Source organism: Lasioglossum baleicum, chromosome 7, assembly GCF_051020765.1.
Source record: "Lasioglossum baleicum chromosome 7, iyLasBale1, whole genome shotgun sequence".
Lineage (NCBI taxonomy): Eukaryota > Metazoa > Arthropoda > Insecta > Hymenoptera > Halictidae > Lasioglossum > Lasioglossum baleicum.
This window is the reverse complement of record NC_134935.1, coordinates 283,000-303,470: the sequence shown is the minus strand read 5'-3', so window position 1 is coordinate 303,470 and position 20,471 is coordinate 283,000. Positions and strand designations below refer to the sequence as shown.

Sequence of the window (20,471 nt, the reverse complement as noted above, 5' to 3'; positions counted from 1 at the left end):
GGAAGAATAGACGCAGCGCGCTTTTCTCACGAGGTTAACGAGATTATGTTAATAACTAATAATATGATGGCCCAAAGTCGAGAAAAAATCTAGGAAAAAATCCCGTAGATTTCAATGCATTTTCTGTCTCTAATAGACTTTTTTGACTTATGAGATGAGAAAAGCGCGCTGCGTTGAACCTTCCTCTTTCGAATGAGCCCTCACACAGCTCAAAATATGCTCGTATAAGGTCAAACAACGTTTAGTTCCGAACCCATTCTTTCTAGTAAGATTCTAGTTATTTGCTAGATATTTGCTATTTACTAGAATCTTACTAGATTTTGGGTCGAAAAAATGGGTTCGGAACTAAACGTTGTTTGACCCTATTAGAACAAATTGTGGGCTGTGTGAGGGCTCATTCGAAAGAGGAAGGTTCAACGCAGCGCGCTTTTCTCATCTCATAAGTCAAAAAAGTCTATTAGAGACAGAAAATGCATTGAAATCTGCGGGATTTTTTCCTAGATTTTTTCTCTACTTTGGGCCATCATATTATTAGTTATTAACATAATCTCGTTAACCTCGTGAGAAAAGCGCGCTGCGTCTAACCTTCCTCTTTCGAATGAGCCCTCACACAGCCCACAATTTGTTCTAATAAGGTCAAACAACGTTTAGTACGAAACCCATATTTTCGACCCAAAATCTAGTAATATCCTAGGTATTTTCTAGTTACAAATCGAGGGTAGACTACCCCCTTAAGGGGCTAGTCTACCCTCGATTTGGAACTAGAAAATTACTAGAATCTTACTAGATTTTGGGTCCGAAACATGGGTCTGCGCGGATCGGTTGTTTGTCCTTATTTGAGCTAATTGTGGGCTGGGTGAGGGCTCATTCGAAAGAGGAAGGTTCATCACACACGGGTCTGGTCATGATTTTAACGAGATTATGTTTATATCTAATAATATGAGTGTCCAAAGTAGAGTAAAAATCTAGGAAAAAAACCAGCAGATTTCAATGCATTTTTCTGTCTCCAAAAGACTTTTTGACTTATATTATGACCAGACCCGTGTGTGATGAACCATTCTCTTTAGAATGAGCCCTCAGCCAGCCCAAAATCTGCTCAAATAAGGACAAACAACCGATTCGCGCAGACCCACTTTTTCGATCGAAAATCTAGTAAGATTCTAGTAAATAGCAAATATCTAGCAAATAACTAGAATCTTACTAGATTTTCGATCGAAAAAGTGGGTCTGCGCGAATCGGTTGTTTGTCCTTATTTGAGCAGATTTTGGGCTGGGTGAGGGCTCATTCTAAAGAGGATGGTTCATCACACACGGGTCTGGTCATAATATAAGTCAAAAAGTCTTTTGGGGACAGAAAAATGCATTGAAATCTGCTGGTTTTTTTCCTAGATTTTTACTCTACTTTGGGCACTCATATTATTAGATATAAACATAATCTCGTTAAAATCATGACCAGACCCGTGTGTGATGAACCTTCCTCTTTCGAATGAGCCCTCACCCAGCCCACAATTAGCTCAAATAAGGACAAACAACCGATTCGCGCAAACCCACGTTTCGAGCCATTTTTCTAGTAAGATTCTAGTAATTTTCTAGTTACAAATCGAGGGTAGACTACCCCCTTAAGGGGGTAGTCCACCCTGGATTTGTAACTAGAAAATACCTAGAATATTACTAGAAAAATGGCTCGAAACATGGGTTTGCTGGTTTTCAGTTAGTGTCCTTATTTGAGCAAATTTTGGGCTGGGTGAGGGCTCATTCGAAAGAGGAAGGTTCACCGCAGGGGGCTCTGGTCATGAGGTTAACGAGAATATGTTTATATCTAATAATATTAGTGTCCAAAGTAGAGTAAACATCTAGGAAAAAAAACCAGCAGATTTCAATGCATTTTTCTGTCTCCAAAAGTCTTTTTGGCTGATGGGATGACCAGAGCCCCCTGCGGTGAACCTTCCTCTTTCGAATGAGCCCTCACCCAGCCCAAAATTTGCTCAAATGAGGACACTAACTGAAAACCAGGAAACCCATGTTTTCGACCTAAAATCTAGTAAGATCCTAGTAAATAGCAAATATCTAGCAAATAACTAGAATCTTACTAGAAAAATGGCTCGAAACATGGGTTTGCTGGTTTTCAGTTAGTGTCCTCATTTGAGCAAATTTTGGGCTGGGTGAGGGCTCATTCGAAAGAGGAAGGTTCACCGCAGGGGGCTCTGGTCATCCCATCAGCCAAAAAGACTTTTGGAGACAGAAAAATGCATTGAAATCTGCTGGTTTTTTTTCCTAGATGTTTACTCTACTTTGGACACTAATATTATTAGATATAAACATATTCTCGTTAACCTCATGACCAGAGCCCCCTGCGGTGAACCTTCCTCTTTCGAATGAGCCCTCACCCAGCCCAAAATTTGCTCAAATAAGGACACTAACTGAAAACCAGCAAACCCATGTTTCGAGCCATTTTTCTAGTAATATTCTAGGTATTTTCTAGTTACAAATCCAGGGTGGACTACCCCCTTAAGGGGCTAGTCTACCCTCGATTTGTAACTAGAAAATACCTAGAATCTTACTAGATTTTGGGTCGAAAATATGGGTTTGCGGCCAGACGTTGATTGACCTTATTAGAACAAATTGTGGGCTGTGTGAGGGCTCATTCGAAAGAGGAAGGTTAGACGCAGCGCGCTTTTCTCACGAGGTTAACGAGATTACGTTTATATCTAATAATATGATGGCCCAAAGTCGAGAAAAAATCTAGGAAAAAATCCCGCAGATTTCAATGCATTTTCTGTCTCTAATAGACTTTTTTGGCTTATGAGATGAGAAAGGCGCGCTGCGTTGAACCTTCCTCTTTCGAATGAGCCCTCACACAGCCCACAATTTGTTCTAATAGGGTCAATCAACGTCTGGGCGCAGATCCATGTTTCGACCCATTTTTCTAGTAGGATTCTAGTTATTTGCTAGATATTTGCTATTTACTAGAATCTTACTAGAAAAATGGGTCGAAACATGGATCTGCGCCCAGACGTTGATTGACCCTATTAGAACAAATTGTGGGCTGTGTGAGGGCTCATTCGAAAGAGGAAGGTTCAACGCAGCGCGCCTTTCTCATCTCATAAGCCAAAAAAGTCTATTAGAGACAGAAAATGCATTGAAATCTGCGGGATTTTTTCTTAGATTTTTTCTCGACTTTAGGGCATCATATTATTAGATATAAACATAATCTCGTTAACCTCGTGAGAAAAGCGCGCTGCGTCTAACCTTCCTCTTTCGAATGAGCCCTCACACAGCCCACAATTTGTTCTAATAAGGTCAATCAACGTCTGGAGGCAAACCCATATTTTCGACCCAAAATCTAGTAAGATTCTAGTAATTTTCTAGTTACAAATCGAGGGTGGACTAGCCCCTTAAGGGGCTAGTCTACCCTCGATTTGTAACTAGAAAGGGACTAGAATATTACTAGAAAAATGGCTCGAAACGTGGGTTTGCGCGAATCGGTTGTTTGTCCTTATTTGAGCTAATTGTGGGCTGGGTGAGGGCTCATTCGAAAGAGGAAGGTTCATCACACACGGGTCTGGTCATGATTTTAACGAGATTATGTTTATATCTAATAATATGAGTGTCCAAAGTAGAGTAAAAATCTAGGAAAAAAACCAGCAGATTTCAATGCATTTTTCTGTCCCCAAAAGACTTTTTGACTTATATTATGACCAGACCCGTGTGTGATGAACCATCCTCTTTAGAATGAGCCCTCACCCAGCCCAAAATCTGCTCAAATAAGGACAAACAACCGATTCGCGCAGACCCACTTTTTCGATCGAAAATCTAGTAAGATTCTAGTTATTTGCTAGATATTTGCTATTTACTAGAATCTTACTAGATTTTCGATCGAAAAAGTGGGTCTGCGCGAATCGGTTGTTTGTCCTTATTTGAGCAGATTTTGGGCTGGATGAGGGCTCATTCTAAAGAGGATGGTTCATCACACACGGGTCTGGTCATAATATAAGTCAAAAAGTCTTTTGGGGACAGAAAAATGCATTGAAATCTGCTGGTTTTTTTCCTAGATTTTTACTCTACTTTGGACACTCATATTATTAGATATAAACATAATCTCGTTAAAATCATGACCAGACCCGTGTGTGATGAACCTTCCTCTTTCGAATGAGCCCTCACCCAGCCCACAATTAGCTCAAATAAGGACAAACAACCGATTCGCGCAAACCCACGTTTCGAGCCATTTTTCTAGTAATATTCTAGTCCCTTTCTAGTTCCAAATCGAGGGTAGACTACCCCCTTAAACTATCGAGCTATTGGTTGAATTTTAACGGCGGATGTTTTGAATAAATTTTATAAGATTTACTATCAAATACATTCACTCATTAGCGATATCGAATTATTCAAAATTATAAAAAAATTATTTTTATTATTATTAATTATTTAATTATTGTCTGGTATATTTACCCCAATTTACTCTTACTGTGCCTATAATACTAAGTGAGCACTGCAGTACAATGCTGTAAGGGGGTAGTCTACCCTCGATTTGTAACTAGAAAATTACTAGAATCTTACTAGATTTTGGGTCGAAAATATGGGTTTGCTGGTTTTCAGTTAGTGTCCTTATTTGAGCAAATTTTGGGCTGGGTGAGGGCTCATTCGAAAGAGGAAGGTTCACCGCAGGGGGCTCTGAGGGGTCATGAGGTTAACGAGAATATGTTTATATCTAATAATATTAGTGTCCAAAGTAGAGTAAAAATCTAGGAAAAAAACCAGCAGATTTCAATGCATTTTTCTGTCTCCAAAAGACTTTTTGACTGATGGGATGACCAGAGCCCCATGCGGTGAACCTTCCTCTTTCGAATGAGCCCTCACCCAGCCCAAAATTTGCTCAAATAAGGACACTAACTGAAAACCAGGAAACCCATGTTTTCGACCCAAAATCTAGTAAGATCCTAGTAAATAGCAAATATCTAGCAAATAACTAGAATCTTACTCGAAAAATGGCTCGAAACATGGGTTTGCTGGTTTTCAGTTAGTGTCCTTATTTGAGCAAATTTTGGGCTGGGTGAGGGCTCATTCGAAAGAGGAAGGTTCACCGCAGGGGGCTCTGGTCATCCCATCAGCCAAAACGACTTTTGGAGACAGAAAAATGCATTGAAATCTGCTGGTTTTTTTTCCTAGATGTTTACTCTACTTTGGACACTAATATTATTAGATATAAACATATTCTCGTTAACCTCATGACCAGAGCCCCCTGCGGTGAACCTTCCTCTTTCGAATGAGCCCTCACCCAGCCCAAAATTTGCTCAAATAAGGACACTAACTGAAAACCAGGAAACCCATGTTTCGAGCCATTTTTCTAGTAATATTCTAGTTCCTTTCTAGTTACAAATCGAGGGTATACTACCCCCTGTAAGAGTGAGTGAGAAATGAGATCTATACGTAGGCATAGACTATAGCCCGCAATCTAGACGTATAACCACTAAAACGAAATTTCAGTCGACTAAAAACTATCGACTAAATATTCGATAGTATGTAGTAACTAAATAGTAATTAGTCGATAGTTGAATTTAGTCGATAATGCCCATCACTACCCTGATAACCAAATTCTCGATTTTTGCCTGGGATTCTCCGCGCGTATTAGTAGCTATTTTTGCCGTCTAATAGCGGAGGGCAATAGCAGAAGGCAAATTGAAGGCAGCCGGCCGGCCGAAGCTGAATTTGTTTAAGAGGGCAGTACCGTCGCGTCTACTGATCTGATTGGCTAATATCGTTTTACAGGGCCGCATCGTCGGTGAGGGTAGTTCGCACTGATGTGGCAGATGTCAGCAGCGAAGTAATCGAGCGCACGAGGAAGAAGATCGATCGACACCAATCGATACGATCAGCGTGTCCCCTGATAACCAAATTCTCGATTTTTGCCTGGGATTCTCCGCGCGTATTAGTAGCTATTTTTGCCGTCTAATAGCGGAGGGCAATATCAGAAGGCAAATTGAAGGCAGCCAGCCGGCCGAAGCTGAATTTGTTTAAGAGGGCAGTACCGTCGCGTCTACTGATCTGATTGGCTAATATCGTTTTACAGGGCCGCATCGTCGGTGAGGGTAGTTCGCACTGATGTGGCAGATGTCAGCAGCGAAGTAATCGAGCGCACGAGGAAGAAGATCGATCGACACCAATCGATACGATCAGCGTGTCGTTCGGAATAACGCATACGGTCGTGCGCAGGCGCGGCAGCTCCCCACTACGCACAGATGCACATTTTGTGCACATGCAAATTTTACTTATTCTCATATTTATGTTATTTTTCTTAGACTGCGGATCTTTATGCGAAATAAAAATTGTCTGCATAGATTGCAAGAGATGGAAACTATAAAAATTGCATTGAGATACCATTTTCTCTACAGTTCAATTTCAATTCATTACATTTCGAAATTTATTGAAATGTGTTTATGGAAAAAAAGTGTCGTTCGACGGAAAAGAAAATTTATATTTTTTGTATGACTACTATACACTTATTTTAATGTTTAAATATTAATAATTTTAAATTCAGACTACTCAATATCAGAAGGGATAATAAATGAATGAAGTAGGAAATAATAAATATTATATTTTTTCATTTAGTTTGATTATTTTTCTTTATTAGTCAACTATTAGTCAAATTTTTACAAACCTTGACTTGCGCGAACACAGAAGATGATTTGCAGGACAAATCTGATAAACAGGTTCTGGAAGATCAGCTTTTCTTCGTAACTCCTCCCGTGAATCGCTCGAGTACAGTGCTGCTCTCACCGCATTTCTTCTTGGTTGAAAATGGTTGAAAAGAGGATTGTCTTATTATACAGACCTGCACAGACCTGGGCGACGCTGGCTCGAAAAATACATGTTGCTGTTGCTGCTTCTCACCAAAGAGGACTGAAGAGGACTAATTCTGACTAATCCTCTTTGCTTCTCACCTTCTCTTGCTCAGTAACACTCAATTACACTCAGTAAGACAGTTCCAGTCCCCACGTCATCCACTCCGACAAAGGATGAGTTGCAGGCTGCAAATGGCTGCAACTTGCAGCAACATGTGTTTTTCGAGCCAGCGTCGCCCAGATCTGTTATTATATTCGCCAATCACATCATCACATCAGTACGACTCGACGGTACTGCCCTCTTAAACAAATTCAGCTTCGGCCGGCCGGCTGCCTTCAATTTGCCTTCGGCTATTGCCCTCCGCTATTAGACGGCAAAAATAGCTACTAATACGCGCGGAGAATCCCAGGCAAAAATCGAGTTAATCCCACCTTGAGCAACTCGAACAATAACGCAGCTCGGAACGGGCCAATTCTTAGCTCTAGGTAGGATCTACCCTCGGCAGGCCTGGTTATCAGGGTAGTATGCATACCCTGATAACCAAATTCTCGATTTTTGCCTGGGATTCTCCGCGCGTATTAGTAGCTATTTTTGCCGTCTAATAGCGGAGGGCAATATCAGAAGGCAAATTGAAGGCAGCCAGCCGGCCGAAGCTGAATTTGTTTAAGAGGGCAGTACCGTCGCGTCTACTGATCTGATTGGCTAATATCGTTTTACAGGGCCGCATCGTCGGTGAGGGTAGTTCGCACTGATGTGGCAGATGTCAGCAGCGAAGTAATCGAGCGCACGAGGAAGAAGATCGATCGACACCAATCGATACGATCAGCGTGTCGTTCGGAATAACGCATACGGTCGTGCGCAGGCGCGGCAGCTCCCCACTACGCACAGATGCACATTTTGTGCACATGCAAATTTTACTTATTCTCATATTTATGTTATTTTTCTTAGACTGCGGATCTTTATGCGAAATAAAAATTGTCTGCATAGATTGCAAGAGATGGAAACTATAAAAATTGCATTGAGATACCATTTTCTCTACAGTTCAATTTCAATTCATTACATTTCGAAATTTATTGAAATGTGTTTATGGAAAAAAAGTGTCGTTCGACGGAAAAGAAAATTTATATTTTTTGTATGACTACTATACACTTATTTTAATGTTTAAATATTAATAATTTTAAATTCAGACTACTCAATATCAGAAGGGATAATAAATGAATGAAGTAGGAAATAATAAATATTATATTTTTTCATTTAGTTTGATTATTTTTCTTTATTAGTCAACTATTAGTCAAATTTTTACAAACCTTGACTTGCGCGAACACAGAAGATGATTTGCAGGACAAATCTGATAAACAGGTTCTGGAAGATCAGCTTTTCTTCGTAACTCCTCCCGTGAATCGCTCGAGTACAGTGCTGCTCTCACCGCATTTCTTCTTGGTTGAAAATGGTTGAAAAGAGGATTGTCTTATTATACAGACCTGCACAGACCTGGGCGACGCTGGCTCGAAAAATACATGTTGCTGTTGCTGCTTCTCACCAAAGAGGACTGAAGAGGACTAATTCTGACTAATCCTCTTTGCTTCTCACCTTCTCTTGCTCAGTAACACTCAATTACACTCAGTAAGACAGTTCCAGTCCCCACGTCATCCACTCCGACAAAGGATGAGTTGCAGGCTGCAAATGGCTGCAACTTGCAGCAACATGTGTTTTTCGAGCCAGCGTCGCCCAGATCTGTTATTATATTCGCCAATCACATCATCACATCAGTACGACTCGACGGTACTGCCCTCTTAAACAAATTCAGCTTCGGCCGGCCGGCTGCCTTCAATTTGCCTTCAATTTGCCTTCTGCTATTGCCCTCCGCTATTAGACGGCAAAAATAGCTACTAATACGCGCGGAGAATCCCAGGCAAAAATCGAGTTAATCCCACCTTGAGCAACTCGAACAATAGCGCAGCTCGGAACGGGCCAATTCTTAGCTCTAGGTAGGATTATCCCTCGGCAGGCCTGGTTATCAGGGTATAAGTTACCGAAATCTATAAAACGCATTTTTAAATTATCGTTACATGCCCAGATAAAAAAGTTGACAAAACATCATTTTTTAATATTTTGTAAACGTTACACAAGTATGTAAACGCTAACATTTTAGTACGACAGTAATGGTGTTTTAGAGTTATTTAAATTGAAATATCTCGTGAACTACTAACTTTTCGACATACATAGGTTAGTACTTTTTTTTCAACAAATGTCCAGCTGGATCGATTGATGTATTAAAAAATACCTCATACCATTTAAAAAAGTCAAAATGACCTTGATATCTCTAAAAAAAATGACATAAAACAAAATTTTTTTGGCATCATGTCAGCCCCATTGTACCATTCAACTTTGTCCTTACCATATTTTACATATCTTTAGAAACAACAAAGATATTTGAGGTACAAACGTTAGGTGACTCATCCTGTATATATTGTGATTATTACACGTTGTTGCCTCCGCTTCCCCAAACTTGTGGCCCGTATCACGTTCTGGCATAGGCGGGATACCTCAAAAATACAAAGAAAATCAGTAATGTCCTTCCCTGGATAGCACATTATATTTTTCCTCCGTTCTGTAAATTAGATTTTCAATTACACAGTGAGTATAAATGTGAGTATTTAATCTTCTTCGCTTATTTCTCATCTCAACGAATTTTCTAATTTCTGGTGCTACAATTACAAAAGGTCTTCTGATGTTTTTCATCAATATATCTAACTGATTCAAATATTGCAATGATATTAATAAAAAATCGATTAAAGTTGAACGACAAACAAAAGAATGTACTACCAGAAATGAAAAAATTCCATGATGAGAAGCAAGTGAAGAAGATTAAATACTTGCTTTACACTGAATTGGTTTTAGGCATCATTTTGCCGATTTAGAATATTGTTAAGCTAATTCTAATCTGAATGGGCCAAAGCTGAATTGTGTTGGATTTGTTTAAAGTGATAAATGATAATAATGATAAGGAAAAGAGAGTGATAAAGTGATAAAGAAACAAACAATTTACTATTTTGGACTCTACATTGAAGTGAACATACTCGCCCCGTAGCACCTCATACGTGATGGCAAATGGCACTGTCGCGTGGTGTGCCGACAAGCGTTCTCACGCTTTTTCACACGAAGATTCTGGGAGACATTTGAGCAAAATGAAACCGATCAACCAATATAAATATGTACAAATACCTTCCGTTCTTCCTTCCTTCCACGTAGTGCACGTAATCCAAGTAATCCACGTAATCACATAATCTAAGCAAGTCAATCTAATAAATAGTCAAATAGTCAAATGCCGCAACGCAGACCGCACTCGCGAGTGTAACGTGTAACCACAGAGCGAAGCTATGTAAATATATCTGTGATTGTGTCAAGAAAAACGCTGCATGTCACAATTTCAAAAAATTTCAGTTTATGCATTTATTGAACTTTATAGTGTAGGATTAGGTATTTACCAGAAAAAACGTGATGAAAATAAATTCAAAAGGCTCGAAAAAATAATACAATTTAACCAATGTCCTTGTCAAAGCATTAGTGATCAAAACATTAAACGACAATATCTCGAAAGTGAAAGTGTGTGACATGCGGCGTCCTCCTGACAACCACAGATATTACGACATTTACGACCAATTACGACCGAGCTAAGCGAACCAGTGTCGCCAGAAAGTGACCGAACCGTCACTCGAGGGGAATACAAGGTACCCCCTCTCTGATGACCAGAGTAATATGTGACACGTTGCGCGTGCGCGATGGAGATACAACCAGTGATGCCGAAATCGTGGTACTGTGGTACTAAGCCGTGGTACGAGACCCCCCCACTATGACCTACCGTTGCCCCTACTGGCCTTCTCCAACTCGCTCGCGCGCTACACTCACCAACGTACCTCTCATATCCTAGGAGAGGTACGTTGGTGAGTGTAGCGCGCGAGCGAGTTGGAGAAGGCCAGTAGGGGCAACGGTAGGTCATAGTGGGGGGGTCTCGTACCACGGCCAGTGATGCCGAAATCGTGGTACTGTGGTACTAAGCCGTGGTACGAGACCCCCCCACTATGACCTACCGTTGCCCCTACTGGCCTTCTCCAACTCGCTCGCGCGCTACACTCACCAACGTACCTCTCATATCCTAGGAGAGGTACGTTGGTGAGTGTAGCGCGCGAGCGAGTTGGAGAAGGCCAGTAGGGGCAACGGTAGGTCATAGTGGGGGGGTCTCGTACCACGGCTTAGTACCACAGTACCACGATTTCGGCATCACTGACCACGGCTTAGTACCACAGTACCACGATTTCGGCATCACTGGATACAACAACGACTGACATTTCGCAGGTTTTAGGTTATTGCCGCATATCGTATCGTACCTATTATGTACATGTACCTACTTAATGAAATGAATCATGTGGGTCGTTCTAAATAGAGACTGTAAACATTCTTTATTATAAATAAAATTAATTGTAACATGTGGGAGTTTCAGTCGTGAAGCGAAGTATGAATGCTTACTATTTAGATGTACAATTGAAAAAATCTTGAAATCTGTATGTATGTACCCAACTAGCACAGATACAGCTCAAAGATAGCAGAAAGATGTCTGCCGCTAGACATTCAGATGTCTGAAAGATGTCTGCGAATGTCTCCGGAAAGTCTCTACAGGGGCTCCGGAAGGTCGTTTGTTACAAATTTGCCTGTCTTAAAGTGGTCTTTAGAATGACTGTTCGTCGTGTTTCAGGCATTGTAGAGACTTATTTTTTATATTTCACAGCCGTACTAAGGCATCATTCAGACCAATTCAGACATGTTCCACGACTCTGTCGGGCATCTTTTAGGCGACTTTCAAATGTCTCTTGAGCTTGTTACAGAGACCTATTCATGCAAAAAGGGAGTGGGAGGGAAAAATCAATTTACGATAATAGTTTAAAGTAAACGAACAAATAGTTTATTAGAATAATATATGTACTATTTTATAATGTATATTATATAATAATATCATATATATACTATATTATAATATTATATCTGTAGTTGTCAGGCAGAACGCCACATGTCACATATACTTTTTTCTGGTAAATACGTAAATCCTATACTCTAAAACTCAATTAATGCATAAACTGAGATTTTTGAAATTGTGACATGCGGCGCTTTTCCTTACAACCACAGATAGACAAATCATAAAAATTAAATTATTAAAAGTAAAATAAAATACTATATTCAGAATAAAATATCACGCACTTAAAACATTAAAATTAATACACTTAAATTAAAATATAAAAATTGAAATAAAATATACAGTTGAAACATCAGAATCAGTATACAGGGTGGTTCACGCAACTTGCACACCTATAATAACTTTCAAAGTATGCGTTGCACGAAAAAGTTTTGTATACAGAAGTTGCATGGTCTGAAGGGGTACATTATGTAGTGTATTATTTTTTTTGACAGGTGGACGCGTAAAGGACATGTGAAGGTCAACTTCATTTTTTAAAATGGAATGAGGTATTTTTTAATACATCAATGCTGCAGCTGGACATTCGTTATCAAAAAGTACTAACCTATGTATGTCGAAAAGTTAATAGTTCAGGAGATATTTCAATTTAAATAACTCTAAAATACCATTACTGTCGTACTAAGACGTTACATAAGTAAGTAAACACTAACGTCTTAGTACGACAGTAATGGTATTTTAGAGTTATTTAAATTGAAATATCCCCTGAACTACTAATTTTTCGACATACATAGGTTAGTACTTTTTTATAATGAATGTCCAGCTGCATCATTGATGTATTAAAAAATACCTCATACCATTTAAAAAAATTAAGTTGACCTTCACATGTCCTTTACGCGTCCATCTACAAAAAAGCTACTAACATCTGATTAATGCTTATTCAGGGGGCCTGTTTCTGGCGCCTCACCCTGTATACTAAAATTAAAAAATATAAAAATTAAAATAAAATATAAAAGTGAAAATAAAATATTACTGATAATGTCTGTAGTTGCAAGGAAAAACGCCGCATGTCACAATTTAAAAAATTCGAGTTTATGCATTCATTGAGCTTTAGACTTTAGAGTATAGGATTTACAGTAGCGGACAAAAGTTTAAGACCGCTCTAAAGAAGACGATAACTTTTTTAATATTGTACTATACGATTTGAACTTTTTTGGGAAGCTAGAGCAATTAGTTTACTAAAGGATGTGAAAAGAAATTTTTTCAAAAATTGCAATTGATCGGAATTGTTGAAAAAATACTAAAAGTTGATTTTTTAACTATTTTATGTGGGCCTATATTGAAAATTTAAAAAACACGTTTTGTGTAGATCTGTGTCAATCAAACATATCCTGAAAATTTCGTAAAAATCGGTCGACGTTGCAATGAGTTACAAACGTTTAAAGATGGTAGAAATTGCAGATTTTCACGATTTATTGCCGAAAATCTGCAATTTTTACCATCTTTAAACGTTTGTAGCTCATTGCAACGTCGACCGATTTTGACGAAATTTTCAGGATATGTTTAAATAAACAATCAACTTTTAGTATTTTTTCAACAATTCCGATCAATTGCAATTTTTGGAAAAATTTCTTTTCGCGTCCTTTAGTAAACTAATTGCTCTAGTTTCCCAAAAAAGTTCAAATCGTATAGTAAAATATTAAAAAAGTTATCGTCTTCTTTAGAGCGGTCTTACACTTTTGTCCGCTACTGTACATATTTACCAGAAAAAAAGTCATGGAAACACGGTTGGAAGGCTCAGACAACAATGCAATTTAACCAACCTCCTATGTCAAAGTATTAGCGATCGAAAGTGAAAGTATATGTGACATGCGGCGTTCTTCCTGATAACCACAGATATATTGAAATTAAAATCACTTGGTCACACTCGCTTTGTTCATGTTTCTTGCAGCTGCCGTCCACTTTGGCTTTCTCCGCTGCACCTTGAATAAGAATATCTTTGTTTATTAATTTGCACATGAATAATCATTATAATAATAATATTAAAATAAGGGTGATAATTACATATAACAAGGCTGGCCGTTCGATAATTTGCAAACGGTTTTTTGCCCTTTCGGCCCAATCAGCTATAGCAGACCGCCATGCCAGCACGTCAGTCATAATGATACCTAGACTTTCCTGGCGAAGTTGTAGCTGTTGTGCCCCCCGTATTGTGCACTTCTGCTGCCTAAAATAAAAAATTGTTATGTAGCATATCACATTCTGCTAATTTAATGAAAATGAAAGATAAATGTCAGTATAATTTTAAGTGTATTTATTAAACAAGTCGCTGGTCTCTTCGGCCTCCTTTGCTTTTCTTCTAGCCTTCGTGTAGTCGTCTAGAAGCATTATATAATTATTATTTTAATTGTACATGTATGGTGTGTAACTACTTTAACTTACCAAAGGTACTGTTTTTGAAGATCTTTACAGAAAAGTACTCCCACGAAGGTTGAGGCAGTTCACATTGTTGGATTGCATTGCTCAATTTTGATTTGTGTACCGATGGCCAATAACATTTGTCGCCTTCCAGCCAACTATTTGGCACTGCTTCTACCGTTCCGTCCGCCAAAAATTGGACAACGATCCATGTATTTGTAGGCATCTCCATTTGTGTGTATATATTCTAAGAATTGAAAAGTATGGTAAAAGTTAGAGACTAATTTAAACATATATGTAATTACGACGTAAATATAATTAATTAGAGAATATATTTAGAAAAATAGCAAATAGAATGAAGGAATGGAAATATGACCAATTTTTGTTCATTTTTTGACTTCACACTTATTTACACATTAGGGCGGTAGACTTGTTTCCAGGATTGCAATCAATTGCAATCCCGCACCCTTGCAATCCTGGAAAAAGCAGTCTACCCCCTTACAATACCGAAAGTAAATACTTTCTTTGACTTTCTTGCCAACCCAATAGTAAACTTCGAATATAGCGGAAGGGCATCAGCAAAAAACACTAACGGTAACAAATAACAGCAATGGAAGTACTTACTTTTGTAAATATACACTCGTCGGATAAATTATCACTATTACAATACACTAATACAATTAGAGACTTCTCTAAACCGACCAGGGGGTGTCGACCATGTGCGCCGGACCAGAAATAGTAACTTCAACAGCGCCACTCGGGGTGAACTACGAAGACAGAGAAGCAGATATGTTTTTCGCAGGAAAACACTGACAGAGAATATATGAAACAGCTTAATTTTTTCGATCACGCGGGTAAGCCGCATTTCGCGAAGAAGCAATATTTTTTTATGCTCTTTGTGTTGAAATATTCTCTGCATTAATCGGGGATTGCCCGGCCGTGTTTATTGCACCACTTGTCCAAGGCGCACCAGGCCCTCGTCGCTTCGTCGCCCAAGCGCAGGTGAATGGCTGAAAATTATTTGAATAAAAATTTCGACGATACTTTAATGAATAAAACCACTAGAAACAGTCCTAATTCCATCGAGTTTAGGCTTTTCTTAATCGGCAGAACGCCACGAATTGGCTCGTGTGACTTTCGTGAGGGCGCAGCACGGAAAATAAATAAGTTCAGCATTCACTCCTTAGCGGTTTCATGCCGAGCTACCTGGCTGGCCGGCCGTGTTTATTGCACTACTATTGTGTTCTGGGCTCAGACCTCAGGGCTCGACCCTCGGGCCTCGGTCGTGTTCATTGTAGCCTCGAGCTGGTCGAAATTATTCGTAGACGTATTCATTTTCGAGAAAATAGAATAAAAATAAAGAATAAAAATTGTATTCGAAGCTTGGAATAAATTCTCGGCGAATACAAAATTATTCAAATAATTTTCGAATAAAAGACACTTTTGTATTCGAGCCTTCGAATAAAGAATAAAAATTTTGTATCTTTTATTCGTTACCCGGAATTTTTATTCAAATATAAATTTTGCCCATCTCTGGCGCCGCACAGTGGGACCTTTCGTCCAAATCGGAGACAAAATCAAAGAACTTTCGATAGAAATGAGGTAGAGCGATGAAATTTTTTAAAAATTAAAGCTGAAACTTTCCAGTATATGGGAAAAATAGGGAGATTATGGTACGAACGTTTTTTAACCTTGAGAAAATTCGTTAAACATGTAGAATTTCAAGAAATCGATTTTGCAATATCCTGAGGTCGCAAACAAATTTTGAGACCAGATTTGAAATCAGCGTGAAAAAATCTACGGGAAATGATATATAGCAAAAATTAAACAAATTTTTTTCCGCGCGTGGTATTGGAAAAACCACAATTTTCTCGAAATTGTGCAAATTTAACGAATTTTCTCAACGTTAAAAAACGTTCTTACCATAATCTCCCTATTTTTCCCATATTCTGTAATGTTTCAGCTTTAATTTAAAAAAAATTTCATCGCTCTACCTCATTTCTATCGAAAGTTCTTCGATTTTGTCTCCGATTTGGACGAAAGGTCCCACTGTGCGCCGTCTCCAGATTCTGACTTTTCGCCTCGGCCTCATGCTTTCGAAACTTCGGTAACGTGAAAACTCTGCCCGTCTGAGTGCCTGTTCGATTGCTTGCGCGCTACACACAAGCGTACCTCTACTCTGTCTGTGTGACTACCTGCTTGACTGATCGACGCCGACGCGTTCCTTCGATTTTTACGTTGCCGAAGTTTCGGAAGCATGAGTCGGAAAGTCGGAATCTGGAGACGGCGCGCATTTGAATCCCGGCACAGCGAGCGGCGCGGCGATAACAGAACATACGGACAATACATAGAACGTCCGTATACTATAATAGGATATTCGGATAATGGGGGTACGGATAGGGGAGTCTCTACTGTATTTAAAGAACAAGTAGACATAATTGAAATCGTAATTCTAATTGCAATTTTGTAGGACTCAATATAAATAGTACCGTATACTCATCTTTTTTTATCAATGAATATGATCACTAACTAAAATAAATTCCTAATAAGATAAAAAAATGTTAACAACCCATTCAACCCATTAAAAAGTGTTAAAAACGCGACTGATCATGTTGGTGAAAGTCCCATTTGGGGGTGAACGGAACAAAATTTAAGCTAGTGCTTGAAGCGGGCCCTAGGATTCGCCAAGATCGCACATGTGGCGACCAAACCTTGGGGTTTTCCAGCCATCTGGATACCAGAAACGGTGTAACTTCGAATAATTTTCTGCCAGGGCGGCGAAAGCTTCGGTCGCCGTGGCCGAGTGGTGCAATAAATACGGCCAGGTAACCCGACGCGCCACGGCCAGACAGGCATATCGGCATGAAACCACTAACAAGTAAGTTGCAAACCTTGTTTATTTTTCGTAATTGTTTCATGTAAATGACGCTAGCTGCTTCATGTGGCGTTCTTCCGATTAAAAAAAGACTAAACTCGAGATAGAATTTGGACTGCGGATAGTGGATTTATTAAAAGTCTTCGAATAACGGCACAATCAATTTTCTACCGAAACCGAAATAATACCGGTATTTTTTCGGTTTTTCCAATGCTTAGGTTGCTCCAAATGAAAAAGGAACTACATAAAACATTCAGCTAAAGACCTTCCAGATGTACCTCCCAACAAAGTGATTTTTAGCCAGCCGAAAGAAACACAGCCGATGTAGCCAGATGTATTTGGACCTTTTATACCGTTAAGGTACTAAACTTTATAACCGTAGCTACCTGCAACCGAACATACTCCTTGGTTTCAAATCCTTGCTTTAGTTTATTAAAAGGGAGTAGACTCGTTTTCAGGATTGCAAGCTTGCGGGATTCGTCTCTTCTCATCTCTCGATAATTACAACCACGGGGTTTTTCACTAGTCAAAAACGCTAGATAAAAGATCGATCTAGGACACTATCTGCCTCAAAAGTCCTATTTTTTCGTTTAGGAGGCGTAATTGGCATTATTCGGCAGCATGTATATGAAAATAGCTTGTATGTTTCCGAATAATTTTTAATTTTTCGCCTCGTAAACGGAAAATAGGACTTTTGAGGGAGATGGGGCCCTAGAACGATCTTTTATCTAGCGTTTTTGACTAGTCAGAAACCCCGTGTTTGTATTATTATTGTGGGGTTCGAATAAATTAACATTAGGTCTAAGAGCGTCTAAATAGCCAAGAACAGGCGTGGACATAGGGGCGATGAGTATACCTCCGCTGAATGCGGAAAGCGGGACAGCGAAGGTATAAAAGCATCGCTTTTACAGATAGAGGAAGGGTCCCTAGGTCCCGGGCGGTGGGGTTTTAGTGGGTATAGGCGAAGGATTAAGTCCATATGATTCCCCCACTTTTCATCTTAGGGGGAAGCCGAGTCCCACACTACCCTCTCCGACCTCCATCGGAGGAGAGGGTGTGCGTAAGAGCATTTCCCCACCGCCCTTAAACAAAAAAAAAAAAAAAAAAAAAAAAGGTCTAAGAGCGTCTAGTATTTTGTATCCTGACCATTTGGGACACAGATGGTTTTCAGGCGAGCGGCGATGGCCTGCAGAACCGTGTCCCAAGTCCCAAACAGTCCCAAACCTTCGCGGAAAAAACCGTTACGTTTATTACTCAGGTATAGATCGTGGGGGAGAAGTAAAAGAACGACTGGCGACGAGAGCCCTTGACGAAGGGAAAATAGGCAGAGTGGCTCTGGAAGACAATGCGAGCAGATCGAACTGCACAGCGTAGAACAGCTTAGTACCGAGTGTACTTTTCTTTTCGATATAGTTAGTTTAGGTTAGCTTAGTATCGTTAGATCTTAAATAAAGTATATTTTCTTTTACGTTATCTTACCCTTGTGCAATCCTGGAAAAAGGAGATACTGGAACTGCAGTTACTCGAATTAATATTCGGACGTTCTAAAACAGACGAGAATTTTTTTAATATCGTACTAAACGATTTTAACTTTTTTGGGGAGCTAGAGCAATTAGTTTACTACAGGATGTGAAAAGAAATTTTTTCAAAAATTGCAATTGATCGGAATTGTATGGAAAAATACTAAGAGTTGCATTTTACAACTTTTTTATGTGGGCCCATATTGAAAAATTGAAAAATACGCTTTGTAGATCTGTGTCGACTAAACATATTTTGAAAATTTCGTCAAAATCGGTTAACGTTGCAATGAGCTACGTTTAAAACGTTTAAAAATGGTAAAAATCGCAGATTTTCAGCCTATATCGAAGAATTCTTACATCTTTCAAGGCCTGTCGTTCTTTCCCGCATCAACCGATTTCGATGAAACTTTCACAGTGCATATTATTATCGCAGGCCTAGAAAACGTACTTTTTAAATTTTCAATATAGGCCCGCCCGAAAAAGTTGTAAAATGTAAGATTTAGTATTTTCTCTGAAATTCCGACCAAATGCAATTTTTGAAAAAATTTCTTTTCACGTGATGTAGTAAACTAATTGCTCTAGCTCCCCAAAAAGTTCGAATCGTATAGTACAATATTAAAAAAGTTATCATCTTTTTTAGATCGTCCGAATATCAATTCGTGTAACTGTACGTAGTAGTAAATAGACTTATTTTGTATGCCTTTCCGGCCTTAAAATGGGGGTACATGTGTGTTTGTGTCAGTGTATGTTTATTTAAATATTTTCTATATTATTCTTCCTTTTTTCTAAAACTCTCCTCATCCACTCTGTGCCCTCTTTGTCTCCTTTCAGAATTCCTCGCACTCCTATGTTTACTCTTTTCAGCTCTTTATCTCTGGCTTCTCTTTACATAGTCTGCAGACTCTATCCTTCTCCTTAGTCCAGTACTTGTTGTTCTGTTCCTGAATCTGGCAATCATTCTTTGATCTCTGCCCTCGTATGCTTTGCATAGGTATCCAGCCATCTGAGCCTCCCTGATTTCTCTATACTGTTTGTTATATCTACTTTCTGTTATTTTGTCATATTGCCATTGTAACTGCTCCGCTCTATCGGTTTGTATCAGAAATTCTTCGTACTTTTTACCTTCTCTTCTTTCCGCTTCCATCGTTTCCATGTCTATTCCTTTGTTGAAATAATATGAGTCTCTTGTTTTTTCCCATTTTGACTTCCTCTTTTCTTGTTTCCTGTCTATCTCTTTCCAACTTTCTCTTAGAATTGCGTTGCTACTCTGACTTTTTGTTTTCTCCTCGTATCTTAATGCTCTTCTTCCTGCTTCTATTCTTATTTTGTCCGGTGTAACTGTACGTATTAGGGGATAATTAATGTATTACTAGTTTATTGATTTATGTGTAGGTTTACTCTTAATGTAACTGTAAAGAAAATGGAACGGCAAGGGGGGAAGAAGTAACATAAGGAAGAGATAACAAAAAGGAAGAGAGTGCCCTGTATAACTAACGGCATTCGGCACATTAGTGCGACTGTGCTGCGACTGTGCTGTGCTAACAAATAAGATTGTCACGTCTTCCTTTTTAAATGAAATAAAATTTGATTCGTTTCTAATGAATATTTATATGAGCATTATAAAATAAATGTAGCTTTTATGACGAGAACTTTTTTTTTGCATAAAAAAGTAACATGCAATTTAGTTTCTATCTCTTGCAATCGATGCAGACAATTTTTATTTTCCATAAAGATCCGCAGTCTAGAAAAACTACTACAAATACTACAATAAATAAAATCTATAATTTAATTTTCCCGCCTTGAATGTGTACAAAATAAGTAAAAAGGAAGAGTTAGTGCGGCTATGCTGCCCT

The 20,471-nt window shown here is 39.0% G+C and overlaps 3 long non-coding RNA genes across 3 annotated transcripts in view; all 3 read right to left on the bottom strand.

The window, feature by feature from the left end:
* The window catches only part of LOC143210458 (uncharacterized), a 325,244-nt gene that overhangs the window by 188,012 nt on the left and 116,761 nt on the right, over window positions 1-20,471 (bottom strand). The window lies entirely within an intron of this gene.
* Window positions 8,085-10,761, bottom strand: LOC143210467 (uncharacterized). The gene is made up of 2 exons (XR_013009260.1): window positions 10,065-10,761; window positions 8,085-9,450 (listed from the first exon to the last, which is right to left on the bottom strand). It is a non-coding gene; the product is annotated as an uncharacterized LOC143210467 (long non-coding RNA).
* Window positions 11,777-15,424, bottom strand: LOC143210253 (uncharacterized). The gene is made up of 4 exons (XR_013009217.1): window positions 14,848-15,424; window positions 14,248-14,470; window positions 13,870-14,183; window positions 11,777-13,787 (listed from the first exon to the last, which is right to left on the bottom strand). It is a non-coding gene; the product is annotated as an uncharacterized LOC143210253 (long non-coding RNA).